Below are 20,553 nucleotides of genomic sequence, written 5' to 3' on the forward strand. Positions count from 1 at the left end.
TAAATCTGTGGACTGTACTGTGTACCCATCTAGGCTTATGAAATGACAAAGATCCTTTTAACTATATATATGCATATGTATAAAGATATATACATTTCCCAGAAATAAAACATTAGGATTATCTTTCACTCGGTTTATTTTTATTCTTCATTATGTATATCCAATCAGTTGATAAAGAGTCTTTATTTACAGGAATTTTTCATAATTTTCCTTTCATTCAGTCCCTACTTGCCACTACTGATGTCCAGACCCACAGTGCATCAATTCCAAATTTTTGGCACTAGTCTCTTAAATTTCCTCTTTGAATTACCTCTTTGAATTTTGTGTTTCTAAAACTCAACTGTTACCTTCTGATTTTAATATTCGAAAGTATTCAGAGGTTTCTAATGCCTTATAATTTTTTTCAAATATTTTTGTACGATTATTAGATGTCAGCAACTGTGCTAGGTGTTGGAATACAATGGTGAACAAAAACACAGTCCTTGTGTTTGAGAACATCATATAGTTGGATAGAGTTTAAGGTAGAGATCTGCACAGAGTGGGAGAAAGCATATGGAAAGGGAGATGTGTAATGATTGTGTCAGTTCCAGGCTCTTCTACTTGGCTTTCAAGGTTGAGGTTATGTGGTATGCTCTATCTACCCAAATTTGTCCAGTCACTGCCCAAACACAAATTCCCTGGTCCTGTTTGAAAAGTATTTTATTTATTTATTTATTTATTTGACAGACAGAGATCACAAGCAGGCAGAGAGGCAGGCAGAGAGAGAGGAGGAAGCAGGCTCCCCGCTGAGCAGAGAGCCCGATGCAGGGCTCGATCCCAGGACCCCAGGACCACGACCCGAGCCGAAGGCAGAGGCTTCAACCCACTGAGCCACCCAGGCGCCCCGAAAAGTATTTTAATTCAAACCTCAGACACAAAGCTCTTGTTCACCTCTTTATCTTTGTTCATTTTTCCTGCCTAAAATGGCTTTCAACAGCTCTGGTTACTTATCCTCATCCTTTTTTCACAAAGTCCACATGGTTTGTTGTCCTCTCAAAATCCATTCCGCACATAACTCTTTGCATCCCTCTCTCGGAATTTCTCTCTATTATTTAATTCAGCATGAGACTATCATCTTTAAAAGTAGCTTATTTATTCATGAAGGACTTACTTCATCCTAAGCAGCACAATTAGACAGACCCTTATTCCTGCTATTCACATCATAGAGAAGTGGAAACTGATGGATGATTTAGCCAGTCTTTGAAACAACTACTTTCAGGAGTTCTACCTTTTGTCAGATATAGTGGTGAATATGGCAAAAAAAAAGAAAAAAGAAAAAAGAAAAAAGAAATGCTTGTCTTCATGAAGCTTCAAATATAATAATATGGATATATTGTAAAAAAATAATAAATTAATAAAACCCGTAGTTACAGATTTTCTAATAATGGAAATGATATGTTAAGGAAGGAAAATATGACTAAGAGCTCCTGGGAGGATGTAGCTTCTTCAAAGAAGGCTGAAAATGATTTACCAGAGAAGCGGATTATTTGATATTTATTATATCAATTTCTTCCTCAGATGGCAAAAATCTAGTCATATGACAAATATAAGAAGGAGCATTTCAGAGGGAGGAGTCAAGATGGCGGAGAAGTAGCAGGCTGAGACTACTTCAGGTAGCGGGAGATCAGCTAAATAGCTTATCTAAAGATTGCAAACACCTACAAATCCAACGGGAGATTGAAGAGAAGAAGAACAGCAATTCTAGAAACAGAAAATCAACCACTTTCTGCAAGGTAGGACTGGCGGAGAAGTGAATCTAAAGCGACGGGAAGATAGACCACGGGGGGAGGGGCCGGCTCCCGGCGAGCAGCAGAGCAACGGAGCACAAAATCAGGACTTTTAAAAGTCTGTTCTGCTGAGGGACATCACTCCAGAGGCTTAACCGGGGTGAAGCCCAGGCGGGGTCAGCGCGGCCTCAGGTCCCACAGGGTCACAGAAATCGGGGTGTCTGAGTGTCACAGAGCTTACTGGTATTAGAACAGGGAAGCCGGCTACAGAGACAGAGCCGAGAGGTAAGCTCTAAACTTGGGGTTACCTTGAACCGGTAGCAGGCTCGGTCAGCTCGGAGCGCGGCCGGAAGCCAGGGTGACGGGAGTCATTTGGCGCTGTTCTCTGAGGGCGCACTGAGGAATGGGGCCCCAGGCTCTCGGCTCCTCCAGGCCAGAGACTGGGAGGCTGCCATCTTCACTCCCGTCCTCCAGAACTCTACGGAAAGCACTCAGGGAACAAAAGCTCCCGAAAGCAAACCCAGCAAACCCTAGCGGATTACTCAGCCCGGCCCCGGGTAAGGGCGGTGCAACTCCGCCTGGGGCAAAGAAGCTTGAGAATCACTACAACAGGCCCCTCCCCCAGAAGATCAAGGAGAAACCCAGCCAGGACCAAGTTCACCTACCAAGGAGTTCAGTTTCAATACCAAGAGGAGCGGCGGATTTCCAGAGGAGAAGAAAGCAAAGCATGGAACTCATGGCTTTCTCCCCATGATTCTTTAGCCTTGCAGTTAATTTAATTATTATTTTTTCTTCTTTTTCAATTTTTTTTCTCTTCTTCTGCTAAATTTTTTTAACTTTTACCGTTTTCTTTTTTAACGTTTTTTAAAAAGTTTATCTAAGATATATATATTTTTTTTTTCCTTTTTATATTTTTTATTAGCTTTCTTTTTTTAATAGTTTTTTTTTTCTTCTGAACCCCTTTATATCCCCTTTCTCCCCCCTCACGATTTGGGATCTCTTCTGATTTGGCTAAAGCATATTTTCCTGGGGTTGTTGCCACCCTTTTATTATTTTACTTGCTCCTTCATATACCCTTATATGGACAAAATGACAAGGCGGAAAAATTCACAACAAAAAAAAGAACAAGAAGCAGTACCAAAGGCTAGGGACCTAATCAATACAGACATTGGTAATATGTCAGATATAGAGTTCAGAATGATGATTCTCAAGGTTCTAGGCGGGCTTGAAAAAGGCATGGAAGATATTAAAGCAACCCTCTCGGGAGATATAAAAGCCCTTTCTGGAGAAATAAAAGAACTAAAATCTAACCAAGTTGAAATCAAAAAAGCTATGAATGAGGTGCAATCAAAAATGGAGGCTCTCACTGCTAGGATAAATGAGGCAGAAGAAAGAATAAGTGATATAGAAGACCAAATGACAGAGAATAAAGAAGCTGAGCAAAAGAGGGACAAACAGCTACTGGACCACGAGGGGAGAATTCGAGAGATAAGTGACACCATAAGACGAAACAACATTAGAATAATTGGGATTCCAGAAGAAGAGGAAACGGAGAGGGGAGCAGAAGGTATATTGGAGAGAATTATTGGAGAGAATTTCCCCAATATGGCAAAGGGAACAAGCATCAAAATCCAGGAGGTTCAGAGAACCCCCCTCAAAATCAATAAGAATAGGTCCACACCCCGTCACCTAATAGTAAAATTGACAAGTCTTAGTGACAAAGAAAAGATCCTGAAAGCAGCCCGGGAAAAGAAGTCTGTAACGTACAATGGTAAAAATATTAGATTGGCAGCAGACTTATCCACAGAGACCTGGCAGGCCAGAAAGAGCTGGCATGATATATTCAGAGTACTAAATGAGAAAAACATGCAGCCAAGAATACTATATCCAGCTAGGCTATCATTGAAAATAGAAGGAGAGATTAAAAGCTTCCAGGACAAACAAAAACTGAAAGAATTTGCAAACACCAAACCAGCTCTACAGGAAATATTGAAAGGGGTCCTCTAAGCAAAGAGAGACCCTAAAAGTAGTAGATCAGAAAGAAACAGAGACAATATACAATAAGAGTCACCTTACAGGCAATACAATGGCACTAAATTCATATCTCTCAATACTTACCCTGAATGTTAATGGGCTAAATGCCCCAATCAAAAGACACAGGGTATCAGAATGGATAAAAAAACAAAACCCATCTATATGTTGCCTACAAGAAACTCATCTTAAACCCAAAGACACCTCCAGGTTTAAAGTGAGGGGGTGGAAAAGAATTTACCATGCTAATGGACATCAGAAGAAAGCAGGAGTGGCAATCCTTATATCAGATCAATTAGATTTTAAGCCAAAGACTATAATAAGAGATGAGGAAGGACACTATATCATACTCAAAGGAACAGTCCAACAAGAAGATCTAACAATTTTAAATATCTATGCCCCTAACGTGGGAGCAGCCAACTATATAAACCAGTTAATAACAAAATCAAAGAAACACATCGACAAGAATACAATAATAGTAGGGGATTTTAACACTCCCCTCACTGAAATGGACAGATCATCCAAGCAAAAGATCAACAAGGAAATCAAGGCCTTAAATGACACACTGGACCAGATGGATATCACAGATATATTCAGAACATTTCATCCCAAAGCAACAGAATACACATTCTTCTCTAGTGCACATGGAACATTCTCCAGAATAGATCACATTTTTGGTCCTAAATCAGGTCTCAACCAGTATCAAAAGATTGGGATCATTCCCTGAATATTTTCAGACCACAATGCTCTGAAACTAGAACTCAATCACAAGAGGAAATTTGGAAAGAACCCAAACACATGGAGACTAAACAGCATCCTTCTAAAGAATGAATGTGTCAAACAGGATAGTAAAGAAGAATTGAAAAAATTCATGGAAACAAATGATAATGAAAACACAATGGTTCAAAATCTGTGGGACACAACAAAGGCAGTCCTGAGAGGAAAATATATAGCAGTACAAGCCTTTCTCAAGAAATAAGAAAGGTCTCAGGTACACAACCTAACCCTACACCTAAAGGAGCTGGAGAAAGAACCAGAAAGAAAGTCTAAACCCAGCAGGAGAAGAGAAATCATAAAGATCAGAGCAGAAATCAATGAAATAGAAACCAAAAAAACAATAGAACAAATCAATGAAACTAGGAGCTGGTTCTTTGAAAGAATTAATAAGATTGATAAACCCCTGGCCAGACTCATCAAAAAGAAAAGAGAAAGGACCCAAATAAATAAAATCATGAATGAAAGTGGAGAGATCACAATGAACACCAAAGAAATACAGACAATTATAAGAACATACTATGAGCAACTCTACGCCAACACATTTGACAATCTGGAAGAAATGGATGCATTCCTAGAGACATATAAACTACCACAACTGAACCAGGAAGATATAGAAAGCCTGAGCAGACCCATAACCAGCAAGGAGATTAAAACCATTCAAAAATCTCCAAACAAACAAAAGCCCAGGGCCAGACGGCTTCCCAGGGGAATTCTACCAAACATTTAAAGAAGAACTAATTCCTATTCTCCTGAAACTGTTCCAAAAAATAGAAATAGAGGGAAAACTTCCAAACTCATTCTATGAGGCCAGCATCACCTTGATCCCAAAACCAGACAAAGATCCCATCGAAAAAGAGAACTACAGACCAATATCCTTGATGAACACAGATGCAAAAATTCTCGCCAAAATACTAGCCAATAGGATTCAACAGTACATTAATAGGATTATTCACCACGACCAAGTGGGATTTATTCCAGGGCTGCAAGGTTGGTTCAACATCCGCAAATCAATCAATGTGATACAACACATTAATAAAAGAAAGAACAAGAACCATATGATACTCTCCATAGATGCTGAAAAAGCATTTGCAAAGTACAGCATCCCTTCCTGATCAAAACTCTTCAAAGTGTAGGGATAGACAGCACATAGCTCAATATTATCAAAGCCATCTATGAAAAACCCACCGCAAATATCATTCTCAATGGAGAAAAACTGAAAGCTTTTCCGCTAAGGTCAGGAACACGGCAGGGATGTCCGTTATCACCACTGCTATTCAACATAGTACTAGAAGTCCTAGCCTCAGCAATCAGACAACAAAAGGAAATTAAAGGCATCCTAATCAAATTAAAGCAAAGAAGAAGTCAAACTATCACTCTTTGCAAATGATATGATACTATAGGTGGAAAACCCAAAAGACTCCACTCCAAAACTGCTAGAACTTGTACAGGAATTCAGTAAAGTGTCAGGATATAAAATCAATGCACAGAAATCAGTTGCCTTTCTCTACACCAACAGCAAGACAGTAGAAAGAGAAATTAAGGAGTCCATCCCATTTACAATTGCACCCAAAACTATAAGATACCTAGGAATAAACCTAACCAAAGAGACTAAGAATCTATACACAGAAAACTATAAAGTACTCATGAAAGAAATTGAGGAAGACACAAAGAAATGGAAAAATGTTCCATGCTCCTGGATTGGAAGAATAAATATTGTGAAAATGACTATGCTACCTAAAGCATTCTACACATTTAATGCAATTCCTATCAAAGTACCATCTATTTTTTTCAAAGAAATGGAACAAATAATCCTAAAATTTATATGGAACCAGAAAAGACCTCGAATAGCCAAAGGAATATTGAAAAAGAAAGCCAAAGTTGGTGGCATCACAATTCCGGACTTCAAGCTCTATTACAAAGCTGTCATCATCAAGACAGCATGGTACTGGCACAAAAACAGACACATAGATCAATGGAACAGAATAGAGAGCCCAGTAATAGACCCTCGACTCTATGGTCAACTCATCTTCGACAAAGCAGGAAAGAATGTCCAATGGAAAAAAGACAGCCTCTTCAATAAATGGTGTTGGGAAAATTGGACAGCCACATGCAGAAAAATGAAATTGGATCATTTCCTTACACCACACACGAAAATAGACTCAAAATGGATGAAGGATCTTAATGTGAGAAAGGAATCCATCAAAATCCTTGAGGAGAACACAAGCAGCAACCTCTTCGACCACAGCCGCAGCAACATCTTCCTAGGAACATCACCAAAGACAAGGGAAGCAAGGGCAAAAATGAACTATTGGGATTTATCAAGATCAAAAGCTTTTGCACAGCAAAGGAAACAGTGAACAAAACCAAAAGACAACTGACAGAATGGGAGAAGATATTTGCAAACGACATATCAGATAAAGGGCTAGTGTCCAAAATCTATAAAGAACTTAGCAAACTCAACACCCAAAGAACAAATAATCCAATCAAGAAATGGGCAGAGGACATGAACAGACATTTCTGCAAAGAAGACATCCAGATGGCCACAAACACATGAAAAAGTGCTCCATATCACTCGGCATCAGGGAAATACAAATCAAAACCACCATGAGATATCACCTCACACCAGTCAGAATGGCTAAAATTAACAAGTCAGGAAATGATAGATACTGGCGAGGATGCGGAGAAAGGGGAACCCTCCTACACTGTTGGTGGGAATGCAAGCTGGTGCAACCACTCTGGAAAACAGCATGGAGGTTCCTCAAAATGTTGAAAATAGAACTACCCTATGACCCAGCAATTGCACTGCTGGGTATTTACCCTAAAGATACAAACATAGTGATCCGAAGGGGCACGTGCACCCGAATGTTTATAGCAGCAATGTCTACAATAGCCAAACTATGGAAAGAACCTAGATGTCCATCAACAGACGAATGGATAAAGAAGATGTGGTATATATACACAATGGAATACTATGCAGCCATCGAAAGAAATGAAATCTTGCCATTTACGTCGACTTGGATGGAACTAGAGGGTATCATGCTTAGCGAAATAAGTCAATCGGAGAAAGACAACTATCATATGTTCCCCCTGATATGAGAGAGAGGAGATGCAATATGGGGGGTTAAGGGGGTAGGAGAAGAGTAAATGAAACAAGATGTGATTGGGAGGGAGACAAACCATAAGTGACTCTTAATCTCACAAAACAAACTGAGGGTTGATGGGGGGAGGGGGGTTGGGAGAGGGGGGGTGGGGTTATGGATATTGGGAGGGTATGTGCTATGGTGAGTGCTGTGAAGTGTGTAAACCTGGCGATTTGCAGACCTTTACCCCTGGGGATAAAAATATATGTTTATAAAAAAATAAAATTAAAAAAAAAAAGAGAAGGAGCATTTCAGGCAGAAAAAAGAAAAAAGAAAGGAAGAAGAAAGAGAAAGAAAGAAGAAAAGAGGAAAGAAAGAAAGAAGGAAGGAAGGAAAGAAAGAAGGGGAAAGGAAAGGAAAAGAAAGGAAAGGAAAGGCAAGGAAGGAAGGAAGGAAGAGAAAGAAAGAAAGAAAGAAGGAAAGAAAGAAAGAAAGAAAGAAAGAAAGAAAGAAAGAAAGAAAGAAAGAAAGAAAGGAAGGAAAGAAGGAAGGAAGGGGCGGGCTAACACAAAAGGCCTGACTAGAGCACAGTGAACCAGCGGGGTGTTACAAGATGAGGAAGAAAAAGGTAGGTTGTTTTGCGGAGAAAATGGTGTCATTCTGTTTGAACTCCTTTCTCACTGATTCTCTCCCAGCAGAATGCTTTTGTACTGCCTTTGTACTTTGCTGGCCCTTGGTTTTTTTGACTGATTTATACACATGTCAATTGGAAATCAGGGTCACAATTATTTATTGAATAATGCCTTCTGAAAAATTATGTCAAATCTCCCCCAAGTGGTTTTTAAGCCTAGTATTCCTCACATTTTGCGAAGTATCAAATATAAGTCATTGATACTATTATGGCACTTTTTGAGAGCAAATTGATTCCTGAATTAAGTTGTTGGTGGGATCCATTTCAAGCATTGGAACATTGTGAAAAGTAAACCCACATAGTTAATATGAAAGAAAATGAAATTAATCTATTTGCTATAGTTCTAGCCCTGATGTGTTCAGGTGACCTAGAATTGAAAGAATCTATCCTCTGAGTAATCTCATTTTTTTTCAGGTTTAATTAAATTAATCTATTCCCTGGAGTTCTCCCTTCTATTAGAAATAGCCCCTGAGGTAATATGGAGATTTTCCAGTTGTGAGGGTACTTTAATTAATGCAATAATTACAATTATGGTGAATACAATAATAACTAATATTTACTATACATTTAGCATGTATCAGACATTTTTGCTCTGTATCTTAGATGCATTTTTCCCATTTAATTCTCTCAAAACTCTAAGAAAGAGGTCTTATGATTATTCTTATTTATAAGATTCCTAAGCAGTGGTGAATAAAGTGAAAGTAACTTGCCTTATGTTCCACAATTAGTAAATGGCAGAACCTGGATTTGAATCCAGGCAGATTGATTCCTGAGTTTCCATTTAACCACTACTTTTTCAGACCAAACTAAATCAAACTATACCAAACCAACAAACAAAATAAAAATGTATTTGGAAATCTGCATTATTTGTATTTTCAATCTCCAACAATCAAATTCGGTAGAAAATTATAAAGTCGCCACATCACTTTATGTTGTGTTTTAACGACAGGAGACCTATTCAAAAAGAAGAATGAAGGGTCTCAAAGTAGTATATAATAGACTATATAATTTCTGAACGATGTAGAGATAAGGAATATAAATTGGTGATGTAAATATGGCTTCATAATTAGCATGGCAAGAAAAGTTCTTAATTTCGTTTCTTCAAATAATTGTCCTATAAAGTCAGTATAACTTCATCGGTCCTCTGAGCTTCTGCATATATTATAAAGAAAAAAAATGTCCTCCCAAATATCTAAAAACATGTCAGTTAACTTAATGTATGTTTTCTATGTGCATAATTATGGGGGATGCGTAACAAAAAGGATGCTCAATGAACCTGGTATTGTGCACAAGATTTTCAGCCTTCAGAGAATCATGTATGTGCTTCCTCCATCACACAATTATGTGTTAATTATTCAGAATTATTTTCTGATGTGCTGATTTAAAATAAAATATGTTTACTATAACTGTTGGAGGACATTTCAATTAAGAGTAATCAGAAAATAAAATTTAAACATACATTTTTTTTTTTAAAATTTAAGATTTCATTTATTTGAGAGGAAGAGATGGAGACAGTGACAGAGAGCATGAGCAGAAGGGAGATATAGAAGTAGGTTCCCCGTGGGGAGCCTAAAGTGGGGCTCAATCCCAGGACCCTGGGATCATGACCTGAGCCCAAGGCAGTGGCTTAACCAACATACATTGCTTTTAATCTTGTGTACCAATCCAGCATATTCAGGATCCTTTTCAATCTTTTTATTCTTTTGCAATCTTTTATATTCCCTAGCCTTCCCTTGATTTCATTTAGAGTCTTCTTTATATATCATGTTTGTGTTTGTGATTGTGTGACATCATGTGACATATCCCCCCCACCCCATTTTCTCTTTTTCTTGCTTGTTTTCTAATCTCTTTTCCCTTTAGCAAAGGTACACACCTCAGGGATCAGAAGGTAATATAAAGATAAATTTTATCAGGGAGCTGTATGTACCAATGCTTGCCCAGCAATGAGAAGATGGCCAACAAGAGGAACACTCTACACTACCTAGATTATGCAGGTCAGCCCAATATTGAACAATATCTGATTTAAAAAATGTTTGAACTCCATATTTTTAAAATGTCGATCACTAACTTAAAATTAAAAATAAAAAAAATCTATGCCAAATATGTGCACAGCCTGTCATTTGTAGCTACAAAGTGGAATGGAATTGATTGAACTATACTCTGAAGTTTGGGGGCACCTGGGTGGCTCAGTGGGTTAAAGCCTCTGCCTTCAGCTCAGGTCATGATCTCAGGGTCCTGGGATCAAGCCCCGCATCAGGCTCTCTGCTCAGCAGGGAGCCTGCTTCCTCCTCACTCTCTGCCTGCCTCTCTGCCTACTTGTGATCTCTGTCTGTCAAATAAATAAATAAAATCTTTAAAGATAAAATAAAATTAACTCTGAAGTTTGCTAACAGAGTGACCATGTGAATTACTTTTATTATCCAAGAGTCCAATTTTCTCACATAAAACATAGAAACAATACTATATTAGATAGTCGTTTTGAACATTAAAAGATGTAATGCAGGTGAAAATTCTTGGCACATTTTTTGACACAAAGAAAGATTTAGCTAAATTGTAATCAGCTTCCTTTTATGTCTTTTCCTCCTCTTGTCATATACATATAATATATATATAATATATAATATATGTTATATTATATATAAATATATATATATTTTTAGGGGGGCTAAGTATTACTTATCTATTCCACAAATCTTCCCTGACCACTTCTTTCTCCTCAAATTTGTCTAGCCTTTATTAATTGCTTATTGTTATTTTATGACAGATTATTGTCACTAAATATATCCCCCCCCAAAAATTGTGGTTTCTAGCTTTGCTTTGCTGCTACTGTCATTCCAACATTGAAAACAAATGTGGGAAATGTTTTGTTCTGATCTGAAACTACATGTGATCCATAGCAGTTCCCTGAAAACTAGATCTTAACTTGCATTTGAAGAAAGGAACTATATAAATTCAATGTGTTATTAATGAAAACTATTGATTGTATGTGTTTGGTGGATTCTTTTGAAAGCCTGTCCTGCCAAGCCTTGCAGGGGAAGAGTGTGAGGTGAAGGCAGACATTCAACAGTTATGGAAATAATTCCTGACTTTCAGGTTGGCTCTATATGCATTTTGCTACATCTTTTGCCATTCTCAACATCAACCTTCACTTGCTCCTAATCCTTCCAGACCTATTATTGCCTTTGTAGGCACCAAACTTTTTCTTTGTTTCCTAGATTAAAATCATTGTCTCTCCATCTGCCTTACAATATCCGTAGCTGACATGGCCAGGGGGTTCTTTAACATTTTGTACTGTGCTATGTTCTTACATTAGATACACAGTCTTTGGGCAATGAAAAATAAAAGCTAATCCATATCTTAGAAAAAAAAAAACAAATAAATTTACTATCTCTATATGGTTATATTCACAATTCTGTACTAAAATATATGCTTAATGTGCAATACTTTCATGAAAAAGGGGTATTTCATAGTTTTAATGAAAGAATTAATAAATATGTGGTTATGTAGAACTTCAACTGAAATATTTTCTATAGCTCATTATGACAATCCCAGATAATACAAAGTCCTTATAATTTGTATGCACATAAGTGAATGGACTTTTACAACCCCATATACTCAGAAATATATGTTTCTCTAAATGTGTTACTAAGATCCCTATGTAGTTCTATGCTAAGTGTGACATTGGGGAAGACACATGCTTTATTATTTCCTTTTATTTTTACTTACTGAATTCTGTTTTGTACTCACAGACTCAGCTCTTCTTTTTCTTAAATGTAGTTGAAATATTTTTTTTCATTTTTATAAACAGATGTAAATACAGAAAACATATTTTCAAATGAACTGAGGTATCTCACACTGCACGTGAGACTATTTCATAAACACTCTATATTATAAAATTGTTTCCCCATATAACAATGATCTGTTCTCTGCTGGTAAATTTCAAACAACATATTAAAACAATCTATTTTGAAAATTGTTCTCATTTTACAGTTTCACTTCTCTAATATCACCTATAAAAATTGATATTAGAAGCTAAAATACACCTCACAAAAATTTATTTTACCAACTAATTTCATCTATAAACATGTATTAAACACTTAACTGATTAGAAACATATAGTGTCTTTCCCTCTGCCTGCATCAGCCCACACAGGCACAGCCCAGAAAAAAAAAAATTAGAAGCTTATAAAATTAATCAATAAAAATAAAAAGGATAGTTTAATATTAGGATACCTATTAACACAATGCATCATATCAGTTGGTTAAAGGAGAAAAGCTATATGGTCAAACTGACAGATGTCTAGAAAACAATAGTCAACATGCATTCCTAACTTTAAAAATCTTAGTTAACTAGGAATAAAAGGGTAAAAAATAAAATATATATTACAAAGGAGAAGTTGCTAATATACTCAGTGATCAAACACTAGAAGCAAATTAAATCAGAAACAAAGCTGAAATAATTTAAGGGAAATAGCAAAAACAGCAATGAAATGATGAAATCACTTGTGTACTTTTTTTAACACAATGTGTTCTTCTCTAGGCTAAAGTAATCCTGTATCAAATAGCTGGGCACTAGAGATATTTCCATTAAACTTTGAGGAAGACAAGTTGGTCATCATGACAATTATTTTTAACATCCTTCTGGAAGTTTTAATAGAATTATTCAGGAAAAAATTTGAAAAAAAAAGCATACTTTTAAAATTAAAAGAGGAAAAGTAAATATTAGTTGCTGATGATGTGATTTTCTACTTTGGAAAACCAAAAGAATTAACTAAAAACTGATATAGAACTAATCTGTACATCTGCAAGCTGGACTGAAAATAATAGAGAAATAAAATTACCTTATGTATTAACGATCAAAAGTTAAAATAAAATTGATAATAAAGATCCACGTATGGTAACAAGAAAAAAGTTCTATTTTTAATTTTTTAAAGATTTATTTATTTATTTTTATTTTAGAGACAGAGAGCAGAGAGGGATGGGCAGAGGGAGAGGGAAGGAGGGTCTCCATCTCAGGATGCTGAGATCATGACCTCAGCTGAAATAAAAAGTCTGATGGTTAATTGACTGAGCCACCATGGCACCACAAGGGAAAAAGTTCTAAACAATGACCTACAATAAATTTTCCAGACCTTTGTGAGATAAACTACATACATTTTCTATGGAATTTAAAAGAAAGATGAAAGTGAAGAAACATACTTCGTTCTTCAACAGAAAGACTTAGAGAAAAAAATCTCCTAAGTTAATATTCACATTTAAGATCATTCTTACCCAAAGGTTAACTTTGGGAAGGCATGGGAAGCTTGATTAAGTAAGTCTAAATATCATTTGGATACACACTTAGAATAGAAATAGCAAACATGGGAGGAGCTTTCTCTTATAAACATTAAAAAGTTAATAAACATACCATTAGTAGACCAGTTTAGTAACAGCAAAAGAGAATATGAATAGGTCAGCACAAAATCATGAAAGGTCAGAAGCAAAGAGAATTAGATATAATTACTTAGTTAATGAATCTTAAATCTGCATTTTAAATCAGTAGGATGACCAAGGGGATTAATCAATAAATGGCAGAATAATTAGCTAACAATATACACACACACATCCCTACATCATATTTTATAGCCAAATAAATCCCCAGTGGATTAAAGATATTTGGTTATTTTTATTTTCCTTAATCTTTAATCTTTAGGGATTATTTTCTTATATCCAGTGTTGGTGAGGCCACTTCAGTACACTGTCAGTTGAGTGTGAATGCTTATGTTTTTTAATTTTTTTTAAGATTTTATTTTTAAGTAATCTCTATACCCAGTATGGGGCTTGAAATTACCACTCCGAAATCAAAAGTTGTGTGCTCTACTGAGTCAGCCAGGTACTCCCTGAGTGTGAATTCTTACAAAATTTCTGGAAAACAATTTGGCAATATGTGTCAAGTATCTCAAAAACATTCAGAATATGTGACTTAGCAAACTCATAGTTAAAAATGTAGTTTTCAATATTTGGTATCATTTAAAAAGGCCTTTATTATTATATGATAATAATAGCAAAGATTGGCAAACACTGACAGTATTTGTTAATACAGGATTGATTAAGTAAATTAGAAAATATTCAAAATTGGTTTGTGGTCATTAAAATAAGAACATAATTTATGTAGAAAGAGATATTCAAAATTCTTTCTCTGCGTCTTTCTTAGCTTCTTTTTTTTTTTTAATTTTTTTATTTTTTTCAGCATAACAGTATTCATTATTTTTGCACCACACCCAGTGCTCCATGCAATCCGTGCCCTCTACAATACCCACCACCTGGTGCCCCCAACCTCCCACCCCCCACCCCTTCAAAATTCAGATCGTTTTTCAGAGTCCATAGTCTCTCATGGTTCACCTCCCCTTCCAATTTCCCTCAACTCCCTTCTCCTCTCCATCTCCCCTTGTCCTCCATGCTATTTGTTATGCTCCACAAATAAGTGAAACCATATGATAATTGACTCTCTCTGCTTGACTTATTTCACTCAGCATAATCTCTTCCAGTCCCGTCCATGTTGCTACAAAACTTGGGGATTCATCCTTTCTTTCTTTTTTTTTTTTTTTTTTTTACAGCTTTATAAACATATATTTTTATCCCCAGGGGTACAGGTCTGCGAATCGCCAGGTTTACACACTTCACAACACTCACCATAGCACATACACTCCCCGATATCCATAACTCCACCCCCTCTCCCAACCCCCTCCCCCCATCAACCCTCAGTTTGTTTTGTGAGATTAAAAGTCACTTATGGTTTGTCTCCCTCCCAATCCCATCGTGTTTCATTTACTCTTCTCCTACCCCCTCGACCCCCCATGTTGCATCTCCTCTCCCTCATATCAGGGAGATCATATGATAGTTGTCTTTCTCTGATTGACTTATTTCGCTAAGCATGATACCCTCTAGTTCCATCCAAGTCGTCGCAAATGGCAAGATTTCATTTCTTTTGATGGCTGCATAGTATTCCATTGTGTATATATACCACTTCTTCTTTATCCATTCGTCTGTTGATGGACATCTAGGTTCTTTCCATAGTTTGGCTATTGTAGACATTGCTGCTATAAACGTTCGGGTGCACGTGCCCCTTCGGATCACTACGTTTGTATCTTTAGGGTAAATACCCAGCAGTGCAATTGCAGGGTCATAGGGTAGTTCTATTTTCAACATTTTGAGGAACCTCCATGCTGTTTTCCAGAGTGGTTGCACCAGCTTGCATTCCCACCAACAGTGTAGGAGGGTTCCCCTTTCTCCACATCCTCGCCAGCATCTGTCATTTCCTGACTTGTTAATTTTAGCCATTCTGACTGGTGTGAGGTGATACCTCATGGTGGTTTTGATTTGTATTTCCCTGATGCCGAGTGATATGGAGCACTTTTTCATGTGTCTGTTGGCCATCTGGATGTCTTCTTTGCAGAAATGTCTGTTCATGTCCTCTGCCCATTTCTTGATTGGATTATTTGTTCTTTGGGTGTTGAGTTTGCTAAGTTCTTTATAGATTTTGGACACTAGCCCTTTATCTGATATGTCATTTGCAAATATCTTCTCCCATTCTGTCAGTTGTCTTTTGGTTTTTTTAACTGTTTCCTTTGCTGTGCAAAAGCTTTTGATCTTGATAAAATCCCAAAAGTTCATTTTTGCCCTTGCTTCCCTTGCCTTTGGTGATGTTCCTAGGAAGATGTTGCTGCGGCTGACATCGAAGAGGTTGCTGCCTGTGTTCTCCTCGAGGATTTTGATGGATTCCTTTCTCACATTGAGATCCTTCATCCATTCTGAGTCTATTTTCGTGTGTGGTGTAAGGAAATGATCCAATTTCATTTTTCTGCATGTGGCTGTCCAATTTTCCCAACACCATTTATTGAAGAGGCTGTCTTTGTTCCATTGGACATTCTTTCCTGCTTTGTCGAAGATGAGTTGACCATAGAGTTGAGGGTCCATTTCTGGGCTCTCTATTCTGTTCCATTGATCTATGTGTCTGTTTTTGTGCCAGTACCATGCTGTCTTGATGATGACAGCTTTGTAATAGAGCTTGAAGTCCGGAATTGTGATGCCACCAACTTTGGCTTTCTTTTTCAATATTCCTTTGGCTATTCGAGGTCTTTTCTGGTTCCATATAAATTTGAGGATTATTTGTTCCATTTCTTTGAAAAAAATGGATGGTACTTTGATAGGAATTGCATTAAATGTGTAGATTGCTTTAGGTAGCATAGACATTTTCACAATATTTATTCTTCCAATCCAGGAGCATGGAACATTTTTCCATTTCTTTGTGTCTTCCTCAATTTCTTTCATGAGTACTTTATAGTTTTCTGTGTATAGATTCTTAGTCTCTTTGGTTAGGTTTATTCCTAGGTATCTTATAGTTTTGGGTGCAATTGTAAATGGGATGGACTCCTTAATTTCTCTTTCTTCTGTCTTGTTGTTGGTGTAGAGAAATGCAACTGATTTCTGTGCATTGATTTTATATCCTGACACTTTACTGAATTCCTGTACAAGTTCTAGCAGTTTTGGAGTGGAGTCTTTTGGGTTTTCCACATAGAGTATCATATCATCTGCGAAGAGTGATAGTTTGACTTCTTCTTTGCCGATTTGGATGCCTTTAATTTCCTTTTGTTGTCTGATTGCTGAGGCTAGGACTTCTAGTACTATGTTGAATAGCAGTGGTGATAACGGACATCCCTGCCGTGTTCCTGACCTTAGCGGAAAAGCTTTCAGTTTTTCTCCATTGAGAATGATATTTGCGGTGGGTTTTTCATAGATGGCTTTGATAATATTGAGGTATGTGCCCTCTATCCCTACACTTTGAAGAGTTTTGATCAGGAAGGGATGCTGTACTTTGTCAAATGCTTTTTCAGCATCTATGGAGAGTATCATATGGTTCTTGTTCTTTCTTTTATTAATGTGTTGTATCACATTGATTGATTTGCGGATGTTGAACCAGCCTTGCAGCCCTGGAATAAATCCCACTTGGTCGTGGTGAATAATCCTTTTAATGTACTGTTGAAACCTATTGGCTAGTATTTTGGCGAGAATTTTCGCATCTGTGTTCATCAAGGATATTGGTCTGTAGTTCTCTTTTTTGTTGGGATCCTTGTCTGGTTTTGGGATCAAGGAGATGCTGGCCTCATAAAATGAGTTTGGAAGTTTTCCTTCTATTGCTATTTTTTCGAACAGTTTCAGGAGAATAGGAATTAGTTCTTCTTTAAATGTTTGGTAGAATTCCCCCAGGAAGCCGTCTGGCCCTGGGCTTTTGTTTGTTTGGAGATTTTTGATGACCGTTTCAATCTCCTTACTGGTTATGGGTCTGTTCAGGCTTTCTATTTCTTCCTGGTTCAGTTGTGGTAGTTTATATGTCTCTAGGAATGCATCCATTTCTTCCAGATTGTCCAATTTGTTGGCGTAGAGTTGCTCATAGTATGTTCTTATAATTGTCTGTATTTCTTTGGTGTTCGTTGTGATCTCTCCTCTTTCATTCATGATTTTATTTATTTGGGTCCTCTCTCTTTTCTTTTTGATAAGTCTGGCCAGGGGTTTATCAATCTTATTAATTCTTTCAAAGAACCAGCTCCTAGTTTCGTTGATTTGTTCTATTGTTTTTTTGGTTTCTATTTCATTGATTTCTGCTCTGATCTTTATGATTTCTCTTCTCCTGCTGGGTTTAGACTTTCTTTCTTGTTCTTTCTCCAGCTCCTTTACGTGTAGGGTTAGGTTGTGTACCTGAGACCTTTCTTGTTTCTTGAGAAAGGCTTGTACCGCTATATATTTTCCTCTCAGGACTGCCTTTGTTGTGTCCCACAGATTCTGAACTGTTGTGTTTTCATTATCATTTGTTTCCATAAATTTTTTCAATTCTTCTTTGATTTCCTGGTTGACCAATTCATTCTTTAGAAGGATGCTGTTTAGTCTCCATGTATTTGGGTTCTTTCCAAATTTCCTCTTGTGATTGAGTTCTAGCTTTAGAGCATTGTGGTCTGAAAATATGCAGGGAATGATCCCAATCTTTTGATACCGGTTGAGACTTGATTTAGGACCAAGAATGTGATCTATTCTGGAGAATGTTCCATGTGCACTAGAGAAGAATGTGTATTCTGTTGCTTTGGGATGAAATGTTCTGAATATATCTGTGATGTCCATCTGGTCCAGTGTGTCATTTAAGGCCTTGATTTCCTTGTTGATCTTTTGCTTGGATGATCTGTCCATTTCAGTGAGGGGAGTGTTAAAATCCCCTACTATGATTGTATTCTTGTCGATGTGTTTCTTTGATTTTGTTATTAATTGGTTTATATAGTTGGCTGCTCCCACGTTAGGGGCATAGATATTTAAAATTGTTAGATCTTCTTGTTGGACAGTTCCTTTGAGTATGATATAGTGTCCTTCCTCATCTCTTATTATAATCTTTGGCTTAAAATCTAATTGATATGATATAAGGATTGCCACTCCTGCTTTCTTCTGATGTCCATTAGCATGGTAAATTCTTTTCCACCCCCTCACTTTAAACCTGGAGGTGTCTTCGGGTGTAAGATGAGTTTCTTGTAGGCAACATATAGATGGTTTTTGTTTTTTTTATCCATTCTGATACCCTGTGTCTTTTGATTGGGGCATTTAGCCCATTCACATTCAGGGTAAGTATTGAAAGATATGAATTTAGTGCCATTGTATTGCCTGTAAGGTGACTCTTATTGTATATTGTCTCTGTTTCTTTCTGATCTACTACTTTTAGGGTCTCTCTTTGCTTAGAGGACCCCTTTCAATATTTCCTGTAGAGCTGGTTTGGTGTTTGCAAATTCTTTCAGTTTTTGTTTGTCCTGGAAGCTTTTAATCTCTCCTTCTATTTTCAATGATAGCCTAGCTGGATATAGTATTCTTGGCTGCATGTTTTTCTCATTTAGTACTCTGAATATATCATGCCAGCTCTTTCTGGCCTGCCAGGTCTCTGTGGATAAGTCTGCTGCCAATCTAATATTTTTACCATTGTACGTTACAGACTTCTTTTCCCGGGCTGCTTTCAGGATCTTTTCTTTGTCACTAAGACTTGTAAATTTTACTATTAGGTGACGGGGTGTGGACCTATTCTTATTGATTTTGAGGGGGGTTCTCTGAACCTCCTGGATTTTGATGCTTGTTCCCTTTGCCATATTGGGGAAATTCTCTCCAATAATTCTCTCCAATATACCTTCTGCTCCCCTCTCCGTTTCCTCTTCTTCTGGAATCCCAATTATTCTAATGTTGTTTCGTCTTATGGTGTCACTTATCTCTCGAATTCTCCCCTCGTGGTCCAGTAGCTGTTTGTCCCTCTTTTGCTCAGCTTCTTTATTTTCTGTCATTTGGTCTTCTATATCGCTAATTCTTTCTTCTGCCTCATTTATCCTAGCAGTGAGAGCCTCCATTTTTTATTGCACCTCATTCATAGCTTTTTTGATTTCAACTTGGTTAGATTTTAGTTCTTTTATTTCTCCATAAAGGGCTTTTATATCTCCCGAGAGGGTTGCTTTAATATCTTCCATGCCTTTTTCAAGCCCGGCTAGAACCTTGAGAATCATCATTCTGAACTCTATATCTGACATATTACCAATGTCTTTATTGATTAGGTCCCTAGCCTTTGGTATTGCCTCTTGTTCTTTTTTTTGTTGTGAATTTTTCCGCCTTGTCATTTTGTCCAGATAAGAGTTTATGAAGGAGCAAGTAAAATACTAAAAGGGTGGCAACAACCCTAGGAAAATATGCTTTAGCCAAATCAGAAGAGATCCTGAATTGTGAGGGCGGAGAAAGGGGATAAAAAGGGGTTCAGAAAGAAAGAAAAAAAAAACTATTAAAAAAAAGAAAGCCGATAAAGAAAAAATATAAAAAGAGGAAAAAATATATATATATTAGATAAACTATTTAAAAAACGTTAAAAAAAGAAAACGGTAAAAGTTAAAAAAAATTTAGCAGAAAAAGAGAAAAAGAAAAAAAATTGAAAAAGAAAAAAAAAATTAAATTAACTGCAAGGCTAAAAAATCATGGGGAGAAAGCCATGAGTTCCGTGCTTTGCTTTCTTCTCCTCTAGAATTCCGCCGTTCTCCTTGGTAGGTGGACTTGGTCCTGGCTGGATTTCCCGTATATCTTCTGGGGGAGGGGCCCGTTGTAGTGATTCTCAAGCGTCTTTGCCCCAGGCGGAGTTGCACCGCCCTTACCCGGGGCCGCGCTGAGTC

Source organism: Lutra lutra, chromosome 13 (assembly GCF_902655055.1).
Source record: "Lutra lutra chromosome 13, mLutLut1.2, whole genome shotgun sequence".
Lineage (NCBI taxonomy): Eukaryota > Metazoa > Chordata > Mammalia > Carnivora > Mustelidae > Lutra > Lutra lutra.